The sequence below is a fragment of the Saccopteryx bilineata genome, chromosome 12 (assembly GCF_036850765.1).
Source record: "Saccopteryx bilineata isolate mSacBil1 chromosome 12, mSacBil1_pri_phased_curated, whole genome shotgun sequence".
Lineage (NCBI taxonomy): Eukaryota > Metazoa > Chordata > Mammalia > Chiroptera > Emballonuridae > Saccopteryx > Saccopteryx bilineata.
In genome coordinates this window covers 18,060,251-18,087,203 of record NC_089501.1, presented here as the reverse complement: position 1 = coordinate 18,087,203, position 26,953 = coordinate 18,060,251, and the positions used below count along the sequence as shown (strand labels likewise).

General features: G+C 37.7%; 1 long non-coding RNA gene across 1 annotated transcript; it reads left to right on the top strand.

Moving 5' to 3' along the window:
- The first annotated feature begins 561 nt into the window (after window positions 1–561).
- On the top strand, window positions 562–16,233 carry LOC136315989 (uncharacterized). The gene is made up of 3 exons (XR_010727632.1): window positions 562–711; window positions 9,846–9,964; window positions 16,154–16,233. It is a non-coding gene; the product is annotated as an uncharacterized lncRNA (long non-coding RNA).
- Window positions 16,234–26,953: the final 10,720 nt, after the last annotated feature.

Below are 26,953 nucleotides of genomic sequence, written 5' to 3'. Positions count from 1 at the left end.
TTGTTTTTGAGGGATTTTCTTGGTCACAGTTGGTTGTATTTCTCATGTTTCCTTTCTAAGTCTGTAAATACTACATACCAGCCAAATGCACAAAAAAGGAAATAGTCCCAAGATGGTTTCAAAATCAAATTTATTTTTCTGTAATTTGATTTATAGGTAAGACTGAAATAAAACTCAAGGAATATTTTTAAATAAGTCCTAATTACTAACAGATGAAAATGTATTGGCTGAGTTAGGCTTGGAATTCAGGCAGCTGATTATATTGGAAATGCAATTGAATGCTTATATAGGTGAATGTACCCCCTCTTTCACTGGCCCACCCAGTGCTTTGGTGCTCATATTTGACAAGGTCCATATTTCCATGTACTTACAAAATATTGGCTCAAAGTATTATAGAAAATAGAATTATCTGGCTAAAAATATCTGTGTTTTGACCATTAAAACCTTATGCTTTAAAAAATATCATTGACATCATATCTTTGACAGACATCATATCTTTTATAAAATCAGACATATCTTGACTTTATAAAACTATTGTTTTTATTTTTTCACCAGTTTTAAAGAGAAAAAGAAATCCTGGCCCTAAAGAACAGTGTCAGAAGACAGGTTCTCTCACTCTTTGGAAAAGACTTATCTTCAACTTGGAGTTTGCTTTATCCTCAATTGCTTGTGGACATGCCTAGTACCACCATCAGTGGTAGAACTACAGAGGTAATCTGATACCACAAAACCGAGGGAAGCATGAATGAAATATTTTGACATAATGATACAAGGATATGCTGAAGGAAGGAAGGAAGGAAGGAAGGAAGGAAGGAAGGAAGGAAGGAAGGAAGGAAGGAAGGAAGGAAAAGAGGGAGGGAGGGAGGGAGGAACAGAGGGAGGGAGGTAGGAAGGCAGGAAGGAAGGAAGGGAGAGAGGGAGGGAGGGATGAAGGAAGGAAGGAAGGAAGGAAGGAAGGAAGGAAGGAAGGAAGGAAGGAAAAGAGGGAGGGAGGGAGGGAGAGAGGGAGGGAGGGAGGGAGGAACAGAGGGAGGGAGGTAGGAAGGCAGGAAGGAAGGAAGGGAGAGAGGGAGGGAGGGATGAAGGAAGGAAGGAAGGAAGGAAGGAAGGAAGGAAGGAAGGAAGGAAGGAAAAGAGGGAGGGAGGGAGGGAGAGAGGGAGGGAGGGAGGGAGGAAGGGAGGAACAGAGGGAGGTAGGTAGGAAGGCAGGAAGGAAGGAAGGGAGAGAGGGAGGGATGAAGGCAGGAAGGAAGGAAGGGAGAGAGGGAGGGAGGGATGAAGGAAGGAAGGAAGGAAGGAAGGAAGGAAGGAAGGAAGGAAGGAAGGAAGAAGGAAGGAAGGAAGGAAGAAGGAAGGGAGAGAGGGAGAGAGGGAGGGAGGGAGGGAGGAAGGAAGGGAGGAAGGAAGGGAAGAAGGAAGGAAGGGAGGGAGGGGAGGAGGGAGGAATGAAGGAAGGAAGGAAAGAAGGAAGGAAGAAGGAAGGAAGAAGGAAGGAAGGAAGGAAGGAAGGAAGGAAGGAAGGAAGGAAGGAAGGAAGGAAGGAGAGAGGGAGGGAGGGAGGGAGGGAGGGAGGGAGGAAGGAAGGAAGGAAGGAAGGAAGGAAGGAAGGAAGGAAGGAAGGAAGGAAAGAAAGAAAGAAGAAAGAAAGGAAGAAAACAAGGCTTGATATTGGCTGGTGCAAAATAGTCCATATTTTTAATGCCTCAACAAATTAGCCATGGTTATAGGAAGAAAAAAAAATCACAAAGAATCAGTATCCACAGGGCATTTTTAGTGATCAGGAGTGGAGCAGGCATTTTTAATTCATAGACCCAAGAAACATGAAAACCTAGGTAATTATGGTAGCCACCAGCAAAATATGTATGTTCTTTTTTCTGTTTGAGGTAGTAACCAATTAGATGTGCTATACAGGAGCAGTCAGGCATCGTGGGTCTTAAAGTTTATAATATTTTGGGGATTCACATATTATTTATAAAAATTAATTTAAAAATTATTAATAAGAAGTTGGTAGCTCACTTCTTAGCAGTTATAAAAGATTTATATAAGGGGTTCTGACACTAAAGTTTCAACAGCTTTACAAAAACACTTCTGATGAAAAAGGAGAATTAAAATGCTGGAGGTAACTGTATTGTCATCTTCAACTTAGTAGATAGGCAAGATGGCAAAAATTTTAAAAGGAAGTTGAAAAATATGATTAAATGGAAATAAGAAAAAGCTTTTTGTGGGGTTTAATCACAATGGTATGCTAAAATGAACTCATACAGGCTCAAAGGAGCCAGTTGTTTAATTTCCAGAAATTTTGTGACTGGGTTGATGTCGCATTGGTAGTTTGAAATCTTCCATGATAGGAATATTTATAACATAAAAACTGGCAAATGCTATAATTCAGGACTTCTGCCTCCAGAGGAGCTAGTTTTTAATATCACTATATCACCAAGTATATAGGAATTCAAATTTCATAAAGTTAGTAAGTGGAAATTATGATAGGCCTAAGGAAATAAAACTATACCCCTATAAGAATATTATTCTAGGAATAGCTTTTCCAGAAACTTGAAGAAAGAAAAGTATGAATAGAAGCACAAATTGGACACTTTTCACCCACCCAAGATTCATCATCAAAATGTACTGTCCACATGGATCACAGTACAGCTTCTTATAGAGGTTACCATCCTCACACCAGTAACCTTCAATCTTCTCTACATTTATGACCACATTTTGGACCTTCTAATCGCTATAAATTTTCTATCTCTGAAATAGAAATTTCAAATATCCAAGACTCTAAAGACAACCTTATTTATTTATTCTTTCAATAAATATTAATATTACATCTACTATATGCCAGGCAGCATTATAAACATTAAAAATTAGCCTGACCGCCTGACCAGGCAGCGGCACAGTGGATAGAGTGTTGGACTGGGATGTGGAAGACCCAGATTCGAGACCCGGAGGTCGCCAGCTTGAGCGTGAGCTCATCTGGTTTGAGCAAAGCTCACCAGCTTGGACCCAAGGTCGCTGGCTCAAGCAAGGGGTTACTCGGTCTGCTGAAGGCCCATGGTCAAGGCACATATGAGAAAGCAATCAATGAACAACTAAGGTGTCACAATGAAAAACTAATGATTGATGCTTCTCATCTCTCCGTTCCTGTCTGTCTGTCCCTGTCTATCCCTCACTCTGACTCTCTCTCTGTCACTGTAAAAAAAAAAAAGAAAAAAAAAATTAGCCTGACCTGGCCTGACCTGTGGTGGCACAGTGGATAAAGCCTCGACCTGGAAATGCTGAGGTCACCAGTTCGAAACCCTGGGCTTGCCTGGCCAAGGCATATATGGGAGTTGATGCTTCCAGCTCCTAACCCCTGTCTCTCTCTCCTCTCTCTCTCTTTCTCTCTCTCTCCTCTCTAAAATGAATAAATAAAATTAAAAAAATTAAAAAAAGAAAAACTAGCCTGACCTGTCATGGTGCAGTGCTGATTTGAAACCCTGGGCTTGCCTGGTTAAGAAACATATGGGAGCTGATGCTTCCTGCTTCCCCTACATACACACACACTACCATCACTATTTCTCTCTCTCTCTTCCCCTCTCTAAAATCAATAAATAAAATATAAAAATAAATAAATAAATAAAGGGTAATGTGAAGAAAAGGAAATATGCTGTTAGGGCAACCAGGCAATGAAAAAGTAAACTAACAGTTGACAACATGACTTCTGATAATGACAAATGCTAGAAAGGAAGTGTAGATGGATGCTGTGACACACAATAGTGACACTGGGGAGGGAGGCCACTCTGTGTTACCTAGGCTGGTTTGGGCAGAGCCTCTCAGAGTTCACATGAGCTGGAATATAAGGAGCAGAATGAACCATTAAAAAAAAAAGAGGGGGGGATGCTATTTAGGCAGAGAAAATAGCGTGTGCAAAAGCCCTGAACTGCACAAATCTTGACTTGTTTCAAGATTTTAAAAAATGTGTTAATGTAGAGAAGTAAAGAAAGAATTAATTGTACAAGATGAGGGTAGAGAACTAATCAAAGACTTGTAAGGTTTGTAAGTTTTAGGTATTTCATTCTAAATACAATGAAAACTTTTTGTAGGATGTTAAGATGGAGAACGGCATAATTTTTAAAAAAAAATTTTTAATAATTGCTTCATCTGATGTATAAAACTTGCATTAAATACAGTTAAGAGTAGAACAAAAAAACCAATGAGAAGGACTTTATAAGCATCCAGGTAAATATAAAGGTATTTGGAACTGGGGTACAGGAGGTGAAGATGGAGGGAGATAAACTGATGGTTTAAAAGATATTTTAGCCTGACCAGGCAGTGGCGCAGTAGATAGGGCATCGGACAGGGCCCCAGAGGATCCAGGTTTGAAGCCCCAAGGTTGGCGGCTTGAGCATGGGCTCACCAGCTTGAGTGGGATCACTGGTTTGAGTGTGGGATCATAGATGTGACTCTGTGGTCACTGGCTTGAGCCCAAAAGTCACTGGCTTGAAGCCCAAAGTCACTGGCTTGAGCCCAAGGTCGCTGGCTTGAGCAAGAGCTTACTCACTCTGTTGTAACACCCCCCGCATCAAGGCACATATGAGAAAGCAGTCAATGAACAACTAAGGTGTCGGAACAAAGAATTGTTTCTTATCTCTCTCCCTTCCTGTCTATCTGTCCCTATTTGTTTCTGTCAAAAGAAAAAAAAAAAAGATATTTTAGAAGTGTTACCTGACCTGTGGTGGTGCAGTGGATGAAGTATTGACCTGGAACACTGAGGTCACCGGTTCAAAACCCTGGCCTTGTCTGGTCAAAGCGCATATGGGAGTTGATGCTTCGTGCTCCTTCCCCCCTCCTTGTCTCTCTCTCTCTCTCTGTTGTCTCTAAAATAAATAAAAAGAAGTGTTACTAAAGATATAACAAGATTTACTTTTGTATTGCAAATTGGATATGAAAGAGAAGACACAAAAAGGACTCATTTTTTATTAACATCTTTGTGACTAGAGATGTTTTATTTTGCAGTAACAAAGATTATAAGCAGAAGTGAAAGATATGGAAGTATACCAAGCATTAACCATTTTGGGTTGGGATGAATTTGAGCTGCTCCTTTCAAATGGCAATAAATGTCAAGTAGACATTTGGCAAATGAGAATAAAGCTCAGTTAATCAATATTGAGCAATTTCCATGTGTCCAGTACTGAGCAAGAAATGGTTGAGGAAACAAGGATTTTTATTGTGAATGATGGGAGGCATAATACTTGAATGATTATCAAATAGTAGAAATGGCAAACTTACTATGTCTCTCCAGAAGGCAAACTCTAGAACAGTAACCAAGCATTATAGAGAGGCAGATTATGGTTAGCATAAAACTTTCCAATAATTAAAACTTATTCACTTGTGGAAAAGATCTAGTCGTCATTTAGGTTTAATCACAGATGGTACATTTCCTTTCACTAGACTCCTTCAAACATGGGACCATTTATTAGTAGAGAGGTTAGAGGAGTTAAGATCTTGGAAATCTGTCTCCAAAATTCTGAATACTCTTTAGAGCAGGAACATGAAGGAAAGAGGAACCAACTTCTACTCTCACCAAATATGTGCTAAGCAGAATTAGGCAGCATTAATGTTCAATGCCAAGTAATTGTTATACAAACTCTCTGAGATAATAATGTACCTGTCTTACAGATTTTGAAAATACAATTCACGAATAAATACAAAAAGCAGGTAAGAATCAAAATGTCTGAAAGCTCTCATGCTGTGAGCTCTCCGACTGGAGAATATGAATTGGTCGTGAGGCCAGATGCGTTTTCCAGTATTTCCATTGGGGTCTCACCTCAGCATAATCACCCAAAGGAAACGTTAATTCTGCAAGCTTAACCCCTCCTCAGAAGTTCGTAAAGGGAAATTTTACTCTTTGTACCAGTTGGGCTCTAGAAGTGGGGATAGAGAGTGACAATCTGCCTCTAGAAGCATGCTTGCTGGGCGAAAGCAGAACATACCTGAACATTCCTGTCCAGTAACGAAAACTCTACCAAAGTCTCCATCTGCTTATGATCAGATAAAGCAATTCTCATCTGCAGAACAAGCATGAGAAAGGGGGAAGGGAGGTCACAAGTGTTATGCTAGTGGTAATCCCTTAATGGAAACATAGGAGTGATTGTCCCTGCATGTTGGAATTTCAGATTCTTATTTATATGTTGTTTGACTATATTATAATGCATGTGTATTTTTACTAAAACTGTTATGTGCATATCTTCAATTTTGTCTTTCAGAACTTTATCTCTTCTTCTAATGGAATCTCTGTTTTGTCCCTGTTTCATTTAGCTGCTACAAAATGCTGATATTTATCATTCAAATCCTAACTAAACTATCAGCTACTCTTTTTTTTTTTTTTTGTATTTTTCTGAAGTGAGAAGCAGGAAGACAGTCAGACAGACTCCCGCATGTTCCTGACCAAGATCCACCCGGCATGCCCACCCGGTGGCAATGCTCTCTACCCATCTGGGGCATTGCTCTGTGGAAACTGGAGCCATTCTAGCACCTGAGGCAGAGGCCATGGAGCCATCCTCAGCACCCCAGCCAACTTTGCTCCAATGGAGCCTTAGCTGCAGGAGAGGAAGAAAGAGAAAGACAGAAACAAGAGGGGGAACAGTGGAGAAACAGATGGGCACTTCTCCTGTGTGCCCGGCTGGGAATCGAACCCAAGACTTCCACATGTCTGGCCAATGCTCTACCACTGAGCCAACTGGCCAGGGCCTCAGCTACTCTTAAATGACCTCCCTCATCCTCCCTCAACAACCAATAATGGCAGCTACTACCACACACTGCTTACTTGTAACCTGTTCACTTGTTTCTCTTCTAATTAGAAAGATTGTCCGCTTCTTAGAAGACTTGATCTCCTTCATCCTGTATTCTCAGGACCACAAATAGTGCCAGTACATAGTAGTTGCTTAATATATTTTTTATTAAATTGAATTAAGTGTTATTTCCTAGCTGCATGCTAGTGGGCTGATGAGCAAGGAAACCAGCCACACCAAGGTCTCAGGGTTTGTATCTTAATTCCACAGGGTTTTGGCCCCGGTGTCATATATGATATCGCTTATTCAGATGACTTTTCTTTACCATGAATTTGGAGAAAGCCAGCATCATTAACATTTCTGAGAACTAGCAGATGGCCAATGGCCCAGAAAACAGGGCTTGCCTCTTGATGAAACTCTACCAATACCTTTCCTTCCTAGTATTTGTCTTTCAAACAAAGCTGCTTTCAAGACAGAACTCTGCTTTCTGAAAGTACATAGGCAGTTGGCATTCCCCTCTGTTGGTGTATTTTTAATTAAAGCATTGCAGTGTGTCCTTTTTTTTCTACACTGAAAAAAAAAGAAACAAAAAAAAATTACCCATGGAGCTGAGACTTTTACATTCTCTTCTTAGCTGAGAGTTGCCCTTTTTAAAATGTTCAATAAAATTTTATTTGGCTACTTAAAAAAAAATTATTGAAAAGCAGTTGCAGATTGCTTGCCTTTTCTGGTAAACGAGCATGGTTCTGAGGAGGCAATATGCCCAGTGATTAGGAGCCCAGATGCAGAGCCCAATTACTCAGTAGCCCAACTCCATCAAATTCTTGTATGACCCCAAGCAAGTCATCTAATCAAATTAAACCTCAGTTTCCTTGTTTGTAAAATGAAACTATCTCGTGGCATTATAATAGAATTAAATACTAAGTATTTTAAAAAGTGATTGGAAATAGTAAGATTAGATCAATGATCACTAGAAAGTAGGTGTAAAGCCAGGAGCCACAGCCAGCATCAGAGCTGCCTGGCTCATGCAGGTTCGCATTGGATTCGGACAGTCGGCAAAGAAACAGCGGAGCCAAAAACTGGTGGGCCATAGTCTTTAATTCTAGCTTTGCACCCGGCGGGCAAGTAAAAATACACACTGGGCTCCAAAACCCAGTCACATTCAGTGCTCACAAAGCTACTGACTTATCCGAGTTTCCTAGAATCAAAGGTGTCTAGCTCACCAGTCTTATTCACCTCTGTTCCCCATCTCCTTTCCTTATCCCAGATACAAACTCTACACAAACTGGCATCTCACTCAGCACTCCGCCATCTTGGCTGCTTCTCCTGGCCTCCTCCACGTGGCCTTTCTCTGCTCTCCTCTGCTCTCTCTTCTAATCTCAGGAACCAAGAGAGCAAGTTCCCATTCTACCCCCATTTTATAGTGTAGAAATCCAAGCCCTTAATCCAATATACATACTAGGGAAGTCTCTTAATACAAAGTCTCTTCTCTGAGGCATGATAGGATTGTACCACCTCACACCAAAAAGGGTGGGACAGGCTTAATCCCAAAACCAAGCCTCAGGCTACAATTCTCAACTCACATTAATATCACCTGGGCAATAGCCTCTTTAACAAAGTGAGCATAATACATTTTATCTGCCCAACAGTAGGCACTAAAAATTAGCCATTGTGAATATTCCTGCCTAAAAAATGTTATTGACCTAATTCAATAATATTTTAAAAGGTAAGTTTTAAAAAATAAATGTTGCCCCACTGTCTTTGAGAATTTTCATAGGTTTATCATGTCTATATGAGTTTCCCATGTGCATGTAAACTTTGATTACCTGCTGTTAAAAAAGAGAAAAAGAAAGAAAAGATAGACTTAAATATGTTGATAAACCCCATTTCAAACTGCCTATTTTTTCTCTGCTTAAAATGAAAAAGAAATGGACACAAATTAGCCAATGAAAATGCCTTCATGCGCAATGAGATCTTGTCTCTGCTCTTCATTAGGAATGCGCCCTGCAGTCAACAATATCCTGCTCTGTTTTCAGTCTATTCCCTGAAAGTCTCCAGCTGTAGCGTCAGGGCACAAGTTCCTCCTACTGTCATTGTCAATATAAGAACTACTTTAAAAGTCCATTTTAAGAATAAATGTATAATCATATTGCTGTGTTAAAGCTGGAGATAGTTTGACCATGAAAAATTCAGTGTGGGGTGAGGTGGAGGGTGTATAGCCAATATGCCCTGAAGCATTATTCTTAACTTTGAGCAGAACTAAACACCCCACCTGAGAGATTTCCCATGTGCTTATGCTCTCCCTTAGTTCTTCCTCTTATTCTTCTATATTGTGGTCCATGGGGCCTTGTATGTATAAAAGAAGGAAAAATCTTTGTTACTTTTTCACCTTCAATTCATCCTTTAGTCACTCTGAACAGGTTTATGTTATCAACATGCAAATGAAGCTGCTCTTGTCTAAATTCCCATCAACTTCCATCTCACAGGCACCAATTTTCTGAGCCTAATTCCCTGAACTATTTGCGCCATCGGCAGTGTTCGACACAGTTTTCTCTCCTTTGTGAAAACTTTTCATCTCTTAGCTTTCTGAGCTCTGTGTTCTCCTGCTCCCTCCATGGTTTTTCCTTCTCAGTCTCCTCTTCTAGCTCCTCTCCCTTCCTAAGTCTCTAGATGTTGCTGTTCCCCAGGGCTTACTCCCTGGCCTTCTTTCTCTTCTAAACATACTCTCTCCCTAAACAGTTTCCTCCTCTCTAATCGATATAATGTCATCAGCATGACAGTGAAGTCCAAATGTATTTCTTTAGCTATAATGATTTTAAAACATTTTCTTAAATATTTTGCTGTACCTCCTCTAAAGAGGTAGGTATTATAATTCTCCTCCCTTTAAATAAAAAACAGCCTTATAAATGCACTTCTAATCAAAAGAGACAAAAATAAAGCTCTGAAATTCGTGAGACAAGGTTAAGAAAACTGATACAGCTTTACCCTGGTTCTCTCTCTTTCTCATTCTCTTTCTCTCTCTCTCTCTCTCTCTCTCTCTCTCTCTCTCTCTCTCTCTCTCTCTCTTTCTCTCAGTGTGTACCCTGGACACAAGGCTGTGCAGAAGTCAGGCAGCCACATGGACAGGCCATGTGTAGGAGTTCTGGCCCAACCCAGCAGATGGCGGATGGCCATTATCATCAACCACCAGACATGTGAGTAAGCAAGGCTTTAGATGACTCCAGCCTGCAGCCTTCCAATTGCCCCAGCTGATGCCAAATGAAGCAGAAACAAGTCCCCATCAAGCCCTACTCAAGTTGCAGGTTTGAAACAAAACACATGTTGCCGTTGTTTTAAGTCATTAAGCTTTGGGGATTTTGTTACTCATCAGTGGGTAACTAGAACACTATCTAGACCCTTGCTCTTCCTCTGCACTCCAGAACCTGCCCATTCAATATCCCCACTTCAATGACACATACGAAATTCAACTTCACGTGGCAAAAAAAGAACTCATGATTTTCCTCACAATACTGACTCCTCACCCTTTCTTCCTTATCTTAATCAGAGGCATCACCACTCAGTCCATGGTCAAACAAAAACCTGAGAATCATCCTGACAGATCCAATATATCTGCATGTTTTTTGAAGGCAGTAACCATCTTCAAAATACACCCCTAAGGTGGCCATGCACATGTAATAGGTTGTGTTAAGCAGGGAAATCCCAATCTTTTAAAATAGACTGCAAGCAAATATGACCAATTTTGCCTCAGGACAGATATTATTTTTATTAAACTATAAATAAAACTGTCCTATTTAGGACAGTTCAGACAAAAAGCTATCAGTGTCTCTGCTCATAAAACTTGCAGATGTGCAAGAGACTCATGCAGAATTGTCTCCAATTGTGGACTGAATAAATGTGTGTCCCCTAAAATTCATGTGTTGAAGCCTTACCCCCAATGTGTTAGCATTTGTGGGGCCTTTGAGAGGTAATTGGATTTAAATGAAGTCATGAGGTGCCTTTTTAATAACAGGATTAGTGTCCTAAAAGACACACCGGAGAGTTTGCTCTCTCTCTGAGTGGGCATGAAGAAGAGGGCATGTGAGCACATGCAGAGATGGCAGCCACCCATAAGCCAGAGAAAAGGCTTTTGGTTGCACTTTGATCTTGAACTTCCCAGCCTCCAGAATTGTAAGAAATAAAATTTTGCTGTTTAAACCTTCCAGTATAAGTTATTCTGTTATGGCAGTCTAAGTCAAGACATCTCTTAAAAGGTATATCCTTTGTACTGTCTTCTTTTTTATGAAAGATTTTTCTTTTTTTTCTTTTATCTTTATTGAGGTATAATTAACATCTAGCACTGTGTTAGTTTAAGGTATATAGTGTGTAGATTTGATGCATTTACATGTTGCAAAATGAACATCACTATACCATTAGTTAATACTTCTATCTTGTCACATAATTCCCTTTCATTTCTGTGGTAAGAACATTTAAGAGCTATTCTCTTAGCAACATTTAAGTATAATACAGTATTATTAGTGATAATCACTATGCTATACATCATATCCCCAAATTTGTTAATCTAAAGAATTTTTCTTAACACAATTAGCTAATAAAAATATTTTGGGCAGAGAACTATCAGAAAAAAACAACATCACTGCAGAAATGTTAAGATATTATTACATTATATGAAGTAAGATCTCAGTTTTGACTATTGGCTACTTGGTATTTTACTTAGTAATTATTAAACAAATAAATTATCACCACAGACCAAGAAATCTAAAAATAGTATAGAACTGAAACAGCAGCTTATTTATGCATCAGAGACCCACACACTTGTTCTTTTTCTGCTCTGCTCACTTTAGTGTATTAGTAAGATATGGTATAGAGCACTGGTTCAACCATAGAGTGTGGTGCCAGGACACAGACCTAGATCACAAGGCAAAATGTTGGTGTTACCATTTAGTGCTAATGTCAGTTTTACCAAACCATCTTATCTCTCTATGCCTCTGTGTACTGAACTGTAAAATAGCAATATTCATCCTTTACACTGGGTTACCATAAGGACCAGAAAGGCAGGCATGAATTTTGACAAAGAACTGACTTGAGTCTTAAGCAAAACTGATTTTTTATGGCATTTTTGTTATATAAATTAGAAACACAGTAATTGATAAAGATCACAAATCTATTGCATGTATAGCTATCATTCATCTGTTCTCATCCTCCAGGTCTGTGTATTGAAGCTGCATCAAAATATTTGCTACTCCAGAAAAGTTCCACAAAATTTTAAACTTCTGAAACTTTACACAAATTGCTCCTTCTATTGGCAATGCCCTATCCCTTCAATCTACACTTAGTTTTCAGTCTCTGAGGTCAGGTTAATTAATTCATCTCTAGAGTTCCTTTCCAAGATTCCTTGGGGCAACTGGGCTCTTCCATTGTGCCCTGTTTGGTGGATATTATAAGGTTTCCTTTCACATGAGTGTGTATCTGTTTGCCTAACTGAATCTTGAATACATGGATGATTAGGGTTCTCATTTGATTTACCTTAGAAATCCCAGTACTAGGAGTCTCTGAAAGTAGGTGTTTAAATTATATTTGATGAAAGAAAGGGAGAAAACATGTGGTGAGAGGTAAAAAGAAAAAAGGGAGAAGAAGGGAGAAATGGAGAAAAAGGAATTCTTCAAAATTTAATAGCAGTTTGGGTATTTATTTATCACGACATTAAGGATAAGAGCATGGACTCTGGAACTGAATGTCTGAGTTGAATTCCAGCTCTGTTCCCTATTAGTTGTAAACCTTGAACATATTACATGGTTTTGCTCTGTCTCAAATTCTTCATCTATAAAACAAATATAGTATCAGTAGCTACTTAATAGGTTTTGTGTGTGTGTGTGTGAAGATTAAATAAATCAGTCTATACAAACAACTTAGAACTCCTTCTATTTATTCAATAAGTATTAGACATTGACATGAATATTACATCAATCTCCCTCTAATTCTACTACCAAATAAAATCTGATGACTGATCAAAACTTCAGAGATTCATGATCTTTTAGAGGGCATCTTTGAGAAATTTCTTGTTAATGGATATTTTCATCAGGCAATAAACTAGTCTCATTAAAAGAAGTTTGTAGAGAATATGATTACATATTTTGGAAATCTGTTCTTTGTAATGTTAATTGAGCTTATTGCCCCATAGTACTCTCCAAGTTTATTTTCACTTTCTTATGTGTTAAAACACTCTTCTTGGAAAATTGAGCCTGCCTGCTAGGATTCATGGGAAAACTAAAACTCCCTATCCTTTACTGAGCTTTCCAGGAAATCACTGCAATTTAAAAATTAATACAAAACTTTTGGTCAGATATTTAGTTTGACCTGATCCCTTTCACAGGCAACAAGTAAGATTTAATAAACATTTCAGGACTGTCTCAAATTCACAATAACAGGTTTTAATACCATCCAGTCTATCCTTTGCTTTACAGACACAGAAGCCCTGGACACAGGCCTGAAGTTTAAGACCACTCAGCCTCTTAGCAATGCTAGTCATGGAACTCAGGCTTCCAGATTCCCAGGTTCTCTGAGATTCACAGACCAAATAACAATGACCAGTTATCAATACTATCTTTCCCTTCCTTGTATCAAACTGTTATCATTTTATGTTTCCTTTTTTATATATTCATTTTAGAGACAGACAGACAGACAGACAGACAGAAAAGAGGAGCAGGAAGCATCAACTCCCATATGTGCCTTGACCAGGCAAGCCCAGGGTTTCAAACTGGCGACCTCAGTGTTTCCAGGTTGACACTTTATCCACTGCGCCACCACAGGTCAGGCTGTTATCATTTTATTAGTAAAAGTTTTTCTGTTTATATCTCAGACACACACACACACACACACACACACACACACACTTTATGAATTAAACAATTCCAGTATCTTAAAAGACAAAAACATAGTAGGAAATTTTAAAATTGGACTTTACAACAGAAGATAAATTTTATTATTTAGGAGTTTAGTCTTATTTTTTTCTAGGCATAGATAATTGAAAAAAATACATATGTTTTGAACTGGATTGTTTGGAGGCACAGACTAAATGCTTGGAAATACTTGAATTTTGTTTTAAGCAATAATTTTACTCACTACTGCAGGCTTACTTCCATTCCAAGAACCCGTATCATTTTATTTTCAACAGCCACCAACGGTCATCTTTCAGTTGGTCTGGCATGACCCTGATGTTGTTGTAAGTCTGTCATCCCCTAATGAATATCCCAGGCTGCACACATTCCACATGGGGACCCTACGTGGAAGGTAAAACGTGCTTCATGACACTGTGACATTGTCTGGAGTAGGATGTCAATTCTTTACAAATATTCCCACGCAGAAACCTGACCTCTGTTCATCACAAACAGGAACTTTCTCTGTCTTTTTTTTTTAAAAAAAACCCGGAAGTTAGGGTGAGAGAGGAAACAATGTTGATTTCTGGGAGAAGTGGTGTTGGAAGCCCAGTGTGCTGGCTTTCGGAACAATGATGGGAAGCCCCACAGAGCATGTCCTTTTTACTCAGAATAATGGAAAGCACTTCCACTCCTCTGCGGAAACAGCAGTTCAAAGGCAGGACACAGAGTCCCTAAACTCTGGCGGCTTTTAGTGTTTTGCTTTTTTCCCCTCTATTTGGTAATCTGAAAGATGATTCTCCGTATAGGTAAATTGGTGTGCTATGGGCCTGGCTTATATCCCACCATGCTATTTGCTTTGGAAATGAAATAGACTGGCCTATCTGGTCCCATTCATTTATTCAATAAATATGCAATAATCACTTTCTTTACATTGAACAAGGCAATGTGGATGATGCACAAAATGACTAATACATCCTCCTTGACGTTAAGTAATATATAATCTAAACAGACCCATAAATTAAAAAGTATATCATTCTGGAAAGCAATTAGGAAACACATAATCAAATTGCTAGAAGGAAGCAATGTCTCTCTTGTCATTTCTACCTGAGAAAGTCTTAACTAAACTTTTAAGAGCTTTGCAGTAAGTTAGAGGCAATATGGGCTCTATTATCACAAACACGCCCGACAGGATGATTTACCAATGTTAGAAGCAAAGAATTAGATTTAACAAAATAACATAAGATGCATCACTGAAATACATAATGCTGAGTAAATTGAAAAAGAAGAAACAAAAAATCTGTAACAAGATCATGCATGTAAATTGAAGTACATGCACGCATAGCAAGAATGCCCATTCACCACGCTAATAAAAGAATAATGGGAACATGCCTTTGGTGTGTGTGGAAAGGCAAGGGAATGGAGACTGCAAATGAAAAAAGAATTAGGTAAATAAGTAAATAAATAGATAAAACTAGCATGGTCTTTACAAATTATTGGTGATTATGTGACACAAACTGAGGAATGTGAATAACTCAATCCTCCACCAAATTCCTAAAGTGGATTAGAAAAGAGGAGAGCTAATTACAATACAAAGCAGTCAGTGTGCTTGAGAGGATTAACAAAATGTTTTGGGCCTGACCTATGGTGGTGCAGTGGATAAAGAGTCGACCTGGAAATGCTGAGGTCCCCGGTTTGAAACCCTGGGCTTGCCTGGTCAAGGCACATATGGGAGTTGATGCTTCCAGCTCCTCCTCTTTCTCTCTCTCTGTCTCTCCCTCTCCTCTCTAAAATAAATAAATAAAAAAATTAAAAAAAATGTTTTGGAGGATGTCACAACTAGATAGCCTTAGACACTCAGCTGCAGCCATTTCCTCCAACACATACTGGCTTGCCCTTGCCCTTGAATCTGAATTTAGCTTTACAATTTTAGAAACCCTTCCCCCCAATAATATTGAAGATATTTTATTTGTTGTTCCAAAAGTAAGTGGGTGGTATTAATGCAGATTAGGAAATAGAAATTCAACAATTAGGTGGCTTTGGCATCTCACCCGATTTACATTGCTAGATAGGACACTCCATGCCTGGACCCATTCTCTCAACTGCGATGGCCTCTTTCTCAGGAAGGACTCTGAAGTATATAGTTCCATACTGGTCATCTTATTCCAACTTTGGACTCTAGGTTCTTGCACTTGTTGTTTGTTTTTATTGTAAGACAGAGCCTTGCATTTCTTTTCCCAACAGTTAGGTTTCTGACTTACTCCCCCATGGTCTAGCAGGTGAGAGCCACCATTTAATTTCTTTGTTTCTCTGAGATATGTGCTACCTGATTCTGCTCAGAGTCCTCAGAAACCAGAATCCTACTAGGTCCTAGTCACATAGCTAAACCTGCTGCCTGAAATTAATAGTTTATCATAAAGAAATCCACCAATTCTGCCTTGCAAGATCTCCCTCTGCCCTCTTGTCTTTCAACATTGAATAATGTATATCTTTTCCACCTTAATCCCCCAGGCACTGCTCTGCCTGCCCATCTGGCCTTTCTCTGGTGCTGTGATACTGAGGATGCCCTGAGTGTATCTGATATCGGCTGATGGGAGAGGCACAGTGTAAGTGGTTATACAGTGGGTCCCAACTCCGGGCTTCTTACTGAACTGCCACAGGCAGGTTGTATAATCTCAGTGCATGTGGACAAAAATATGATGTTTTAGGACTCCAAGTTTTTCTAAGTATTAAAAGAATCTATATGTGAAAAGTAATAAAAAGCAATAAAATATCCCCTAATTTTTGTGAGCAGTATATTTGTGGCAATATAGCATGAAGCAAGTACTCTGAAAATGTTACCCATGCTCTTATTATCTTCAGGTCTGTCCTCTGTGAGTGCTTGTCTCATTCCTGACCATTTTCATTCTGGCTCTGGGACTAATCAGGGAAAAAATTAGATGATACTGATTTTTTATTTATTTATTTTTACCTAAAAAGAATTGTTTTGGGAGGAATAAAATGCAGTCTAGTGGGAACAGCCCAGAATCTGATTTCAGATGACCTAGGTCAAAGTCACAGCTGTCCCTTTCCTCACTGTGGTGCTGGGGAAGTTTCTTCCTCTTGGCCCATTTCCCTGTTTATGAAATGAAAATAATAACAACTTCTACCTCCCAGCACAGTGGTACGGAGTTATCAAGGTAAAGTTTGTGAAGTATTTTTTTCTAAATGATGTTATGCTAACATGTTACTCTTGTCATCGTTATCGAACATTTGTTTCATGTCACTATAAATAATGTCATAATACTGTCTTTAGGGTCAATAAATGATAACTCTCGTTTGATAGTCTAAAAACAAAGTTGGTCTTTTATGATGGTTAAGTCTCATATTTTGAATTAACTGGCTCAGTTCATTGTGACTGTGGGGAGAAAAAAGTCTGTGCAAAGCTAAGTTGATTACTAATATGTATACATTATCCTTTAAGTGTGAAAACAAGTAACACACAAATTTAATGGTACACAAGGTCTACCAAAACAAGCTCTGATTTACCTTTTCTTTGTGGTCCCATGCTACTTTCCACCCCTTCATCTACTTCCCCCAACCTGTCACTAGATGAAACTAGTCACCATTCTTTGAACAAGCTAGGCACTCTTAGTACCTCTATATTTTTCATTCATATTTTTTTCCTCTGCTTCCAATGCCGTTTTTCTTACACTTAATTCAAAAGGATATTAGTTGAATTTTAAAACTCAGTTTAAAATGACTATTTCTGACCCTGGCCGGTTGGCTCAGGGGTAGAGCGTCGGCCTGGCGTGCGGGGCACCCGGGTTCGATTCCCGGCCAGGGCACATAGGAGAAGCGCCTATTTGCTTCTCCACCCCCGCCCCCTCCTTCCTCTCTGTCTCTCTCTTCCCCTTCCACAGCCAAGGCTCCATTGGAGCAAAGATGGCCCGGGCGCTGGGGATGGCTCCTTGGCCTCTGCCCCAGGCGCTAGAGTGGCTCTGGTTGCGGCAGAGCGACGCCCCAGAGGGGCAGAGTATCACCTCCTGGTGGGCAGAGCGTTGCCCCTGGTGGGCGTGCCGGGTGGATCCCGGTTGGGCGCATGCCGGAGTCTGTCTGACTGTCTCTCCCCGTTTCCAGCTTCAGAAAAATACAAAAATACAAAAAAATAAAAATAAAATAAAATGACTATTTCTCTAAAGACTGCCCCTAAATCTCTTTTGAACTCCTATATTATTTTACATATGTATTTTTTAATCACAATTAGTATTATAATTGATTACCACGCCTATTTTTTAATCGCAATTAGTATTATAATTGATTACCATGCCTATTTGTCTTCCCCACTTCCTATAAATTCAGAGGGCCAGGCATGTCATAAAAATCTCCTATTACCCCAGAGTCCTTACTGACCTGAGTCAGAATATAAGTTCAATGAGGGTGTGTATCCCTGTAGTTACCTGTGTGTCTTAATAACGAAAGTGCCAGTTTTAGCTCTGAAGCTAGCTGGCTGTATCTCTTAATTGCATCTCTTAGTTTCTATTAGTTCTGTAAAATGATGATATTATGTAATGGCCCTTTCTGACTCTAAAATTTTATGACTTATAAAAATAAGACAGATAATAATTACAAACATGCCAAGAATAAAAAAACCACCCTAAAAAGTTTATAAATACAGATGTTCTTACGTATAATATAAACAAGCCAGTATTAACATGTTTTAAATAACTACCTAAACAAGCTAATGCTAAATAGAGATTTTTGTCTTTATTATGCTTTTTAAAATTTGAAACCCTTCTATAAACTTATTAATAAATTGATAAAAAGAAAGCAACAAGGAAGGAAAAGGGAGGCTCTCTGCGGCAGTGGAGAGACTGAGAACACAGTTATCAACTAGAGCTATTTAAATGTGTAGGATGATTGGAGTTTTATTAGTGTGAAAGTTGCATTGGAATGGGGAGTTCTAAGGACACTGGGCTTTCACATTCTATCGTATGCTGTACTTAATTTAATGACATATCAGGGAAAATGATGCTTAAAACCTATAGTTGGCAAGTATCTTCTTTCCAAGATGTCTATAAATGTTAAAAAAAAAAAAAGTTTATCTTTTTTTGTTTGACTTGAATTGGAAGATAGACAATAAATTGGAAGGAGTTATAAATATCTCCAGATAAGACTCAATGAAGTTTCCATTAGATTTTCCAATTAAGATAGGATTCATAACAACCAAAACATTTTTGCCAAACCACAATGAAATTGTAGACATAAATTTTTTTTAAATTTTATTTTATGATCAGATCCAAAATATTACAAATGATATTTCAATTTGATACACCATTGTAACTATATTGCTGCCCTCAAATCAAAGATAACCTCACCCAGAGAAGAAAAGCTGAGTTCAAGGGCGTTTATTCATATTCTTCTGTTTTCAAAGCACCATGCGAATTACATAGATGAATACTAAAAAACTGGAGACTGGACAGTGAATCCTGGGAAGACAAAGGTAACACAGACAGCAAATGGACAATAAAAGCAAGGCCAAAATAACATAACACAAACACTCCACAGTGCCAAGCAATACAAAGCCGGGAGCTGACCTCACAGGAGGGAAATTAGTCTGGGAAAGCATCTAGGAGAACAGCAGCCTCTAGCAAAGTTTTGAAGGAAGCAAAGCTCGGGTCATGGCTCTGAGAAATGAGAGCCTTCCAGACAAGCAACAAATTTAGGGGAACACATCCAGAGGTAATGCTGGGCCACGTGTGCCCGGAAGTTGCAAATAGCTTGATTAAAGAGAAGACATTGTGAGATGTGACTTGGGAAGAGATAGGCATGGTAGAAATTTATTGGGAAGATACTTGGATAAGTTAGCATTTAGTCCAAGCAGTGAAGGGGAGCCCAAGTTTATACAATAAACATTTTATCCCTGCACATTCATAATCAAGAATATATTCTAAGTTCCTTAGTGGATGTTATTGCAGATATCAACTCCACAGCTTAGCCCTCAAAGTTCTCCAGAGAAGCCTGAATTCCTATTCTAGTATTCAAGAGCCTTTGCAATATGGTCCCAACTACTGTTCTAGTTCAATGACCCATTTTCTCCCAAATAAACCCCACACACAGCCATAGTAAAACTAAATATAGTTGAGGACATTTCTTTGCATTCTTTTAAGTAAGATTATTCTTCTTAAGTATTTTTGCTATTGCTCTCTGTTTTCACCTCTGCCTGAAATGCCTTCCTTACTTTTATCATTCTGGGTCTTCTCCATCTTTCACACTCCCACAGAGTTCTGCATTCTCCAGGAAGCCTTCTCAACCTCACCAGCCCACAGTGATGTCTACTCTTCTACACTTCTACTTTGTGCTTATTGTTTGTAACACCTCTTTAGCATTGAGAAACTGAACTTATATAGTTATTCTTACATATACAATTTGTGTGTGCTTATAAATGGTATAGTAAGCAACTGGAGGATAGAGAATTCTCATATTTTTCATTTCTCACAATACCTTATATATTTTAAATGTTCAGTGAAAATTAACATATTGACTTCTGACTGAGTTCACGCTCCTTTGCATACACCCTCCAGTCTCTTGCCCTTCAATTATTCTATTGTAACCATTATAAAACTCCAATTCAAGTTAAATCATACTTATCAACTATAGAGCAGTTAAACATGGCTAGAGAAAAACACAACCATGCTTGGATTTCTTTAATTTTTACCCCAAACCTCTTGGGAGCATTAAACATTCTCTGGAAATTATACCATACTTCCCTGGCCCAAAACCGCCCCTCCCCCACCTCTCTAGTGTCTTCCTTACCTTGTTTCCCACATGACTGACAAAATAAAAGTAATACAACAAAAATTCTTCTTCTGTCAAATCTAACAATCCCATTGCATCTGTGTATAAACTGTTATAAACTTTGCCTCCTCTTGTATTACTCTGGATGTTATTTCAGCATGCAAAGCTTTCCACTTGCACACTACATCCCACTCCCTCTTATCAAGATCTTTATTTCTACAATTACTGCATCCTTATGCCCTGTATTCTCAATTTTCCACTTTATATCCCATGCATAGGTCATATTTCTAAGTGTATTTGTACATGGAAATAGATATGCATTTATTCAAATTTCTCTTTAGCTCCTGTCCCATTTCTCTGCTCTACTGTACAGAAAAGCCCCTCAAAACATGTGGAATACATTTAGGTTGCAGAGAACTGCTCAAGATTTTTGGGCTGTCAAGTGACATGTTCAACTGAATTTAACAATGCAAGAAAAATCACTGTGAAAATTGTAAAGTTAGACTTAGATATAAGGACAATGTTTTGATGAAGATGAGAAAGTTATAAAAATGTTTAAAAAGTAATGGAAGTCAGCATGGGTAAAATAAATCAAAGGAAGAGAGAAAACACAGAGAGACATAGGCGAGCAGAAACAGGGAAATGTCAGGCTATAGAAATGAGGAAAATTCAATAAGCAAGCAAGACTGTAAAAGGACTTCTATAGGACTTGATATTTAAATATTTTCACTCTTTTAACATATACTAATTCAATACCTGCTAGCTTCTGTTTTAGGCATTGATTTGGTGGTAAGCAGAGAAATTAAGTCACTGCATTCATGGAGCTTAGAATGTGAAAATAATAAGAAGAAAGCATGTAAATAAAAATATAAATAAGAATAGCGGTAAGTGGTATAAAGAAAATGAAACAGGTAAGAAGTTGTTAAATCATAAGTAGAGGAGTGGGTGTTTCACTGAAGGTGTTTGGAGCTGACTCGCCAAGGAAATGACATTGGAGCAGGAACTTGAAAGATGAAAAAAATTGACATGTGCAACAACGCAGGGAAGAATATTCCAAATAGGAGTAATAACAGAACTATATATAATAATTTTATTACTTTTGTCTAAGTACAACAGGAAAGAAAGTAAAGGATTTAAAAAAAAAGAAATGGTATGATCTCATTTGTTTTAAATCATTATTTTGTTATATAAGGCCATGTGTAGGTCAAACATGAAAAAAAATCAGTATTTTGTGTATGTAACTATACTTGTTATTTGTATGTGTTATTTGAGATCTCTTTGTGATAGTCTAAAGTTGTCCAGCTTTTTCTTTACATGGTTAAACACAGCTGTTTGTTTATTGAGGCTTTTTGAGTTTTAGTTTGGATTCTATTTATCCTAAATCAAAAGTATTATCCCTCTTTGTTTTGAGTTTCTAAAGAGCACTGTATTTACGTAATATGGGCCTTTCATGTTACATTATATAGTTTATATATTTCCTTCTGCTGTTAAATTGCAAATTCCTGGAAGGTGGACTCCACATATTATTCATGGCTATATCCTCTATAGTGGCTGCAGAAGGACATTTATACCAGTGATCAGGGCATATCTGACCCATATATTTTTTGTTATTACCAAATTTAACATGTTTATCTTAGAATCCTTAAACCTTTCTAAAATGTATCAATTCAGGTATATGTGAAAGTAACATTGATCTAATCTTCTAACTTGACAGTTTGGATTATAATTTCTATGGCATGTAGTCATGAAGGACTGTGTATCACATGATCAAGAGGGCAGATTCTGGAGCCAAATTTTCCACGTTCAAAGTGCCAACTCTTGCATTTCCTGGCTTTGTGATGTTGGACAAGATGATTAACATTATTTTGTGTCTCTCATATTTAACGAGGGTTTGATAATTAGTAAGTCCTTCTTAGGCTGTTAAAAGAATTACTTGAGTGAAGGTATATAAAACTCTTAAAACAGTGGCTTGTGTATGGGAAGCACTCAATAAATGTGTTTTAATTAATTTTCCAACTTCTATACACAAATATTACTACCTCCTACAAAGTTATATTAGGGAAAACCATCTCTACATGTTTCCATCAGAATAATAGAGTTCGTATTTAGAGGACAGATAAATATTCTCATTATAAATATTTTCATGATAAATATTCTCCTTCATGTATAAAACTACAGAATTCTTCATATACAGATCTGCATCCCAAGATCTTATTTTAGGATCAAAGGCTATTGCTCAGTGTTGTTTCATGGATGGTACTTCATATTAAAAGGATAAGCACAAAGTTTAGCCAGTTTCTGATTCTCATGTTAAAGTTGATCATTTTGAGAGCACACAATTATCTGCTTACCATAGTTCAAATTAAATTCTTTACAATTAAATGTATCCTCTAACTCTAAGCAAATAATAGATTTTTTTCTTATGTTAGCATTTATTAATGTAGAGGTTAAGATTTGACAGAAGTATGTATCTTCTTCCCCAAGAAACAAGTTAATGGATAAGTCAATAAGGATAAAAAGCAATTAATACCAAAAGACCAATAAATGGGATGTGACCATACTAATCTGCAGAGAATTGTAAGTGATTTCAGAAACTCTAGTCAAGTTTCTCATGGCAAAGACCGGACCTTTAAGGTTTGTTATTAGAAAATCATATATTCTTTTTTCTAACCATTATGGAAGAGAACTTATAAATTTTTATTTTTGTTCTACACAGTAAATAAATAAATCTCACATTACTAGATGCTTTAAAATAATTGCTCCCAGTTTAGATTTTTAATTTACCTTTATGAAATGATTTCCAATAAACTATATGGTGTGTGCCTTTCACAGAGCTGCTATCTGGGAAACTGGGAAAATTCACTTCTTTTTTTTTCCTTTTTATCCCAGACGAGTACTAAAATATCATTAATGTGACCCTCAGCCAATCAGAAGGAAGACTATTTCAACCACTTCCACTGAGGTTAGACTTCCTCTAAGTAAGAAGCATGGTTAGACTGACCTCAATCTAAACAGAGTTAAAACCAGGTTTTCAATGAAAGGGGAAATAGAATATGTTGTGTACCATTTCAGTCTTAAAAAAATAATAATAAGGAAGTAAAATGGGATGACCTAGCGAAGAGATTCCCAAACAATTTTTGTAACGCAAAACCTTTTTGTTGTTTGATTATATAATCATCTTTCTCCTGTCTCTACCAGCTCTTTTCTCATTCTAGGGAAAAAAAAAAAATGTTAAAAAATATGTTGAACTTGACAGATTTAACCAAAACTGTTTGGGTTTGAAAAAAATTGTATGAATTTCTAAGAGTGCACACGCTAACAACAAACTTCTCTGGATGTTGTCAAGCCAAGGACAGTGATCAACATTCAATAATAAGAGACTTATGATAGACATCTACTGTAGAGCTGAAGGTTTGACTTCATTGAAAAGATGTGAAATTGGTCTGACCTGTGATGGCTCAGTGGATAAAGCGGTGACCTGGAAATGCTGAGGTCGCCGGTTCGAAACCCTGGGCTTGCCTGGTCAAGGCACATATGGGAGTTGATGCTTCCAGCTCCTCCCCATCTTCTCTGTCTCTCCCTCTTCTCTCTCCCCCTCTCTGTCTCTCTCTCTCCCTTTCTCTCTCCTCTCTAAAATGAATAAATAAAATAAAAAAAAGAAATCTCTAAAAAAAAAGATGTGAAATTGTATCTGCCTGTCTTTCTACTTCTTATCCCTTCTCCCAATTTTTTATGTAAATACCAACTCTTTTCTTAGATGCAAAACCAGGTCAAAGTTACCTAAGACTCTCCATGCTGGTGAATTCTTCCAATGAAGTCTGTTTGAGACCTTAGCCTTTTAGAGGCTCAGTAATGCAGCTTAGTGAGTATACTTAGTAGCTCAAAGTCTGTACTATCCCTTAAAAAACAGAAATACATTTATGACATAGCCATATTATTCTATAAAGGTCAACTAAACCATACTGCCCATGCTCTCACGCTATTATCAATAAACTGTGTAAAATTTATCTGTTCTGATCTGTACTGATATATTTTTTTCATCCAGAAATACATGTTATGCCTAAAATTTCATTTTTGTATATGAGATCATTTATGCCCTGGAAGACTTCATAGCTACTGGGCTTGGAAACAGAGAAAATGTATAGAAGAGAAATAGCAAGACAAGGTGAGGTAGGATAAATACTGACTCTACTAGCAGTGTGTGATACAGGGGGTAGAAGTGGGTTGTAATATATACACATCATTTGTTAGTGTACCTATATGTGTATGTGTGTGTGATATAATGTATATATTACATGGATAATATACAAATATATATAATGTATCTTATGTAAGTTCCAATTAGCAAGATTTTATTAAGTGGCTAAGTTGAATGCTGCATGCACTTTGAGGGCACCAAGGAAGGCATGGTGAAACTTGGCTCCACGAATCTCCTCTAGTCTTTTCCAGATTCATGCCAAATCAACACACCATCAAAGCTAAAAACAAATTTGTGCTGCGATTATCGCATTAATATACGTTCACTTTCAGCCACGTCTCATATCTAAACCTCTTGTTTAGAAATTCTGATGTTATCCCTAGATATCATACATTTCAACCCAAAATGTGTGAAAATAAAGTACAACTTCTTCAAAGGATTTGTTTCAAATTTGCCTTTTTGTACATACATCAAAATTTAACTCATTGCTTATAGGTCAAAAAAATTACTTCAGGGAATAATTTCTAAGGTAGACACTTCTGTGGACATATGCAAATGTCTGGGATGACAAGACATTTTGGGGAGAAAAACAGCAAAGTAGGTCTCTTGAACATGTGCATATTGTCTCAGGAGTGTGATTATTTATAATCTGTATGAAAACGTTAAGTCTCATCTTTTTCATGATTTGCGTTCTCAGAACCAATATGACCTTGATTTCAAGATCACTGCAATCATTCAGCAACATTGCATTTTAGAATAATCTATAATTAGATGAAACTATTGCAACTTCTTGCCCCCAATTAGCTACTGAAGTTGTCTGAATCACCCAGTCTTTGGTATTTAAGCTTCCTCATATAAATCCATACAACAGAATGTTGTTTGTTAATTTCATAAAACCAAATCACTGTGTCATCACAGGAAACAAACAATTATTAATATTAGTTAACCCTCAGCACCAACCTTGTGAACTGTGTATTTGTTTTATTCTTTAGTAAATACACTTAAAATATAACACAGAGTCAACTCAAAAAAAAAAATCTCTGAGTGTTTATCCTGATGCCCCTCAAAACCCATTTTAATCTAGACCAGGACAGGCAGAGCTACCCATTCATTACGTTTGTTCAATCCACTGCTAGAAAAGTTGCTTTATTTATATATTTAAGATAAGTACCTGAAGTATTAGGAAACCTATACAGATATGCTGTTATTTGGCCTTGAAAACATAATTACCTTTTGGGTAACCTGAAATATTTTATATACCTGCTTAGCCTTTTCTTTTTTTATTTTTTATTTTTTTTTTGAAGATAAATAAATCTATTTCTTCTCTCAGCTCTAACTGAAAGCCAGCACAAATTACAGTTCCCACTGACGAGGACTTAAATGAAGATGCTCTTTACTCAGTCTTCCTCTCGTGAATTATGCCACGGAAATCTTCCAGGGCCAAATTTAAAACACATTTATTTTAGGGTTTGCCAAGCCGGGTCTTATTTTGCAATTGCAGTGCTATTTGATTTCTAAGGAAAAGTGTTTTTCTGTCTTCACTCTGCTCCTCGAAGCCCATTTACTTCTTTTTGTCTCTAATATCTGTTGTCAGCACAGACAGTGGAAAAGAATGGGAAATTTGAAGTGGCTCTGCTTTTGCTTGAGAAACATTATGGTTCTTTCTGTAAAATCTAATCAAAAGTTTCCTGTATTATTACCCATTTTACCCCATTGTAACGGGCATAGAAGATATTGCTTATGGAACTCCTGAGAGCAGCCTGAAAAATGATCCAAGTAATACATGGTGGCAGGAAGCACATTTCACTGCATGTCTTTATGGAATGAAGGCAGTAATATTGTACTTGCTGCCCCAGAACGGCCCCAAGTTTATCCATAAAGACAACCTCACACTTCTTCAGAGTTATAGCGTATCTTCTCCTCAAAAGATTAATAGTGCTTTCATATTTTTGGTTTCGTTTAGTTTATGAGATCTTTTATCTTAGGAGGTCTGCACATGTAAATTGTTCTTAAAGACAGAAGAAACTTTCTGAAGCCTTATCTGGTGAATATTGAAATAAAGTCATATGATTTATGTTCTTAAACATACTCTTAATATAAACTGGCAATGCCAGTAGACCAGCAATCTGAAGGTCCAAACTATCAGCATGGTAAATTTTGCTTCATATCAAACCTCAGGAATTGTCAGTCCTGGTCTATGAACATTTTGCTCAGTTGAAATTCATAAGAGATCACTTTGCACAAAAGATGACTAATGGCTTACTGCTGGAGTAAAGGCCAACTCAGCAGCTTCATTTATTTGTAAAGCTCTTTTAGGAACTCATTCAAAAGACACC